The sequence below is a fragment of the Egretta garzetta genome, unplaced genomic scaffold (assembly GCF_000687185.1).
Source record: "Egretta garzetta isolate BGI_Z169 unplaced genomic scaffold, ASM68718v1 scaffold27, whole genome shotgun sequence".
Taxonomy (NCBI): Eukaryota; Metazoa; Chordata; class Aves; order Pelecaniformes; family Ardeidae; genus Egretta; species Egretta garzetta.
The window spans coordinates 2,755,865-2,760,891 of NW_009260400.1; the positions used below are offsets into that span (position 1 = coordinate 2,755,865).

Below are 5,027 nucleotides of genomic sequence, written 5' to 3' on the forward strand. Positions count from 1 at the left end.
ATGGCAGTGCAGCGTTCCGGTGTTATCAGCCACTCCTCCCAGCTTTGTGTCATCAGCAAGTTTGCTGATGGTACACTCTGTCCCCTCATCCAGGTCATTGATGAATAAGTTGAACAAGACTGTGCTGAGTAATGCAGCCCTTTTGGACTGAGTTGGAATGAATTCATATTCGTGTCAGCTCCTTTCTAATGGCACAGTTTAAACCAGCCAGGCATAATTGTTTCAGCATGAATCACTTTTAATCAACACTATTAATAAGCATTTAATGTACTCTCAGCTGCCCTATGGTCTCTTCCTCTTAGGTCACTGAGGCATCCATTACAGGTTGCATAAGTAGTTTTCAGACCAAATTTGAGCGTGTCATTACTGACATGAGTACACTTAAAAAATACACCTCTGGGAAAAAAGGTATCACCACCAGACCATTTTTAGTGTAGGTTTCCTCAATTACTGGTAAGCCGAGCTGTGCTGCAGCTCTTGGCGCTTTGGCTTGGGGAGAATTTCCTCCTTTCTTATGCAATTCAGGACTGAACACATGCAAAAAGACTAAATGGAAAGGGAATTCTTCCCAAAACGATTGCTGTTGTGCATATGGCAAATTCCCACAATGAAGTCACGCATTATTGCTTTCTTTATTCCTTTCATGTTATGTCTTCACAGCACAGGGTAGCAATATACTTTAAAACCAAGGAAAATCCTAGGCTGTATTTATGGCGGATGGAAATGTATAGTCCGTTACATCCTATTAACATATAGGAAAGACCCACAGCTGAGTGACTTGAGATGCTCTAGAAGGCATAGACTGATCCTATCCCATTTTATTTTGGATCTTCATCACAGCTCAGATCACATCACAAACTCTTTACCCTGACTTTCCACTCCAAATTCACCTATGTCCAACTCAAAATTTGCATTCCAGATGCGAGCCCAGGCTTGAAACACAGGGGTTTTATTTCTCCTACAAAGCTTTCCTTTACGCAGTTCAAATTCTTTCATGACATCCTTGAATTAAAATAAAAATTAAAAGAAGTCACAGAATCAGATTGGAAGGATCCTCCGGTTTCCAGTCCGGCCTTGGGCTCAGCACAAGCATGGACTACCAGCAGCATCACATCAGCCACAGCTTTGTCTGGCAGAGTCTTCCAGGCCTCCCAAGAACAGACATTTCACAAGGTGTCCAGGCACCATCTCCCAGGGTTTCAGCCTTTCAGTGAAAAAATCCTTCCCTTGTGTTCAATCTGAACCTCTGAAGTTACGGTTTGCAACCACTGTCCCCCATTACACTGTCTGGCACCGCCAAAACCAGTTTGCTTTCAGGCTGCTGGAAGTACTCGACCACTTTCCACCTACATTTCAGGCAGATTGCCCTTAGCCACCTCCTCTCCCATCTCCACAAGCTCTTGAACCCCGACACAAGAGCTTTTTCACCTCTTCCAGTTTTTCCTACATCCCTTCTGACCTGCAGGCTCAGAACTGCAGAAAGCCCTCAGCTCACAGAGCCATGGATCATGTCAGAGCATTAGATGCAACACTGCTTTGCAAACCAACTTCAGCTGCACAGCTTTTCTCCTCTTGTCCAGTCAGAGACAGTTTTACTCATTCCCATGCAGCCGTTGAGTGACCTGCAGGCTTGCAGCTATCCTTATCTCAAAGGAAAGGCTAATTATTTAAGATAGCAGGTTCTTTCAGATGTTAAGCCTCATGGACAGGCTTTAAGCAATGCTTTAAGTGTTCAGCATGCATTCCAAAAACATCCAGTGATTTTAATTGCAAATCTCCTTTCCCTTTTAAGACTAGGAAACACCACATAACAATTAGTTATTCGAAATCCTGCAACAATCACTTCAAAATTCACACTCTGGGGGGAGAGCCGATGATCTGCCAGCTTACTCTGAGAACACCCAAGCCACAGCCATGCTTCTCAGCCGAGCTTAAGTGACAGAAGAGGGAGAAAAGAGCGCTCCTTACTCAGCCAGGACAGCGAGGACTGCATGGAAGAGAGACAAGGCAGAGGGCTAAACGTTGTGGAGGGCTAGCCTGAAGACTTCGTTGGTACACACCCAGGCACCTTGCAAACTTTTCAACAAAAAGGTTTGGTGGAAGCCTAGAACCTGGTCATCGTCTGCCTGAGCATGACAGGAGAAATACGTTACTAGGTGAAGCACGCTGAAAATACTGGGTAACATTCTGGATGCACGTGGGCAAAGTAGCATCACACCAAGTGAAACTCGCTCCTAAAGGCTTAAACTGATGCTTACTCTTCCTAGTTGAAGCAAGCAAGCATGCACCCAGACAATGAACAGCAATGAAAACAATGAACAGCATTGGAATAAGTGGAGGTATATTTATTATACCTCTAGAAAAGGATAAAAAAAACCCATTACTACCTATCCCAACATCCATTGAAGAGGATCTTTCATATATTTACTTGAAAACACACTTTGCCATTAAAGCAATTACTGGACTGCTGCTGCCAGTGAGTTAGATCCTCACAAGCAACATTCACCCTACATTGATGCTCTATTACTCTCCAACATCTTCTCCAAGAAGCTGTTCTGTCTGGTCCCCTCGGTGCATATGATTATTCTGCTGCAAAAGATGTTGCTTTTTTTTTTTTTTAATTTACAGTTCATATTGGCATGCTTGGCTATAGACTGGAGCAGCACAGAGGCAAACACACATCCTGACCTTGTCACGGGGCAGTCACAACTTCAACTGACCCCAGTTAAATCCCCCTCAACAGGGAAGGCCAGAGGCTTAGAACAACCCAAACCTGCCAGTTTACTTAAGGAATACTACTCTGGTAAAGGAAATAGAAAGTTTGACAGTAATAGTCCTTGACCCCATTATTTCTTCAGAATGGTTCTTGTACAGTTAAGAAGAGAGCTGAGGCTTTGTGACAATTTGGTAGCAGGTCACCCCACAGTATATGCAGGGACAGTGGAAAGTTTTTCTGCTTTGGTTTGGTTTTTTCCCCCCTAAAATCTGACAAGATCAAAATATAATATTTTAAGGAAGAAACACAAGATGTGCCCAGCTCACTTAAGAATAAGTTTCCACTGAACTTTTGGGACTAGCAATTTGAGCAACTAAGAAAAAAATCCATTTAAATCTCATGCCAAGAATGACTTCTTAGAAAGGGCATGTTACAGGTATTTTAACGTTATTATTTTCTTGGATTACTCTATTCAACATTATGCATGCTCCTTCATTACATAAAACAATGCAAGTTTTGAAAAACTGCAGAGGATTCAAAAGCATATGCATTGATTGTACTGGGCTCTGAAGAACTGGGCTCACAGTCCCATGAAAAGGATAACAAACCAGTAAGGAAGAAGCATGGCTTTTCCCTCCAAACCCTCCTACTGATGGTCTTGAAAGTCCCCTTCCTTTTGCAAATTTCTCTATATTTTTCCTCGAGGCCAACAGATGCGAGCCGTGCAGAACAGCCATGCCATTAAGAAGGCCACCTTTAAATAAAATTAACCCTGCTGCTCCATGTTTGCATGTTAAAGTGTACCCCCTTCACCTGGAGCTACAGATAAGCCACTTGTTAAAATGCACTAACCGAACCCAGCTGATATCAGCTACTGTATTGTACAGCGAACAGCACTGAGATTGATTAAAATGGCTCTCACCACCTACATGTGAGCACGAGAAAAAGTATTCTCTACGTATGACAACCAATGGCAGAAATGGTTTCTGTAGGTCATGCTACAGACCGTTACCGATTATTTCATTTGTCCACCTGTATAAGTATCATGCAAGGTAGAAGCAAGAATTCAAAAGTTCCAAGTTGACTTTCTGGACACTTCCTTGGTGAGGAGCAGCGCTTCCCAGGCATTTAAATGTGCTTTTTAAAGCTAAGATTGGAGACACATACAGGTGAAGAGTGGAAGAATGTCACCCCTCCCACTAAAAATTCACAAACAAGTTGGATTTGATCATAGTAGGCATACTTTAACCCAGTATGTTCTCTCCAAGTACCTAGACGCACTATCACATGATCCCCAAATTACTCAGAGGATAAAAACAGCAGAGTAAGAAATACTACTCCAAACCATGGTATTTATGGAAAGCTCCCAGACTGCATCTACAACCCTAACAACCATACTAAAGGATGAGAAAACCCAAAAGCTTTACAGAATCTTTAAGGACTTGATCTTGCCACAGGATTCAACAGTCAGTGTTGCAAGCTGTGATCTGCTTAACGATTATGTAATAACCTTAAAAACAGGACTATGCAAAACCAGGTGCAGATGTGAGTGGCCCAAGACGTTCAGTCAAAAAGTCTTGGTCATGTCATTGAGTTTTGCGCACACCCAACAGTACAACAGATGAGATCAGCAATGTCTGACGTCAGACCCTGCCCTGCAACTCAGTGCCTTCCATGGCCACATGTGGCTGTCTTTTCTCCGAGTGTTGCTCAGTCCCACCTGCACACAAGCAAGCTGGAATCCAACTTGCAGCTAGGAAGCAGGGAGCAACTTTAAGGAGAGCCAAAGCTACCTACGTTAGGCTTACAAGTGGACACGATACACTGGGAACGCTCTTCTCAACTGCCCAACCCAAACAATTAAAGAGAACAGCTAAGCAAGCAGATTCAAAGATTCAGTCCTGTGTTTGCTTAGCTAACAGTACAGCCAGTGGCAGTTTGAAGGTGAGACAGAGGTGTCATTCAGAGTTAACAGGAAAAGGAAACCTAAACAGCTATCTTAACAGAAACTGGGTTCAAGTAACTCTAAAGACTGGATGGCTTTAGAGTCCTGACTTGACAGCATGGCTGGACCAAACCCTGACAAAACCATAACTTTAACTATAGCTATGGAATGTCACATTTTTTAAACTGCCCTCTGTGAGCAAGCTCTGCCCACAGCTGACTTTACATATAGGGTATTTTTTGCAGATTCCAGAACAACTTCTTTCATTGATACATAGTGTAATTAGCTTATGAGTCTGTGGCCCTGGTATTCTTAGATCCAGCATTCTGTCACAAGAACAGGAGACTGGGTAAGTTTAGCGGTTCA

At 43.0% G+C, this 5,027-nt stretch overlaps 1 protein-coding gene across 2 annotated transcripts in view; it reads right to left on the reverse strand.

Moving 5' to 3' along the window:
* The window catches only part of NUTF2 (nuclear transport factor 2), a 28,109-nt gene that overhangs the window by 3,491 nt on the left and 19,591 nt on the right, over nucleotides 1–5,027 (reverse strand). The window lies entirely within an intron of this gene.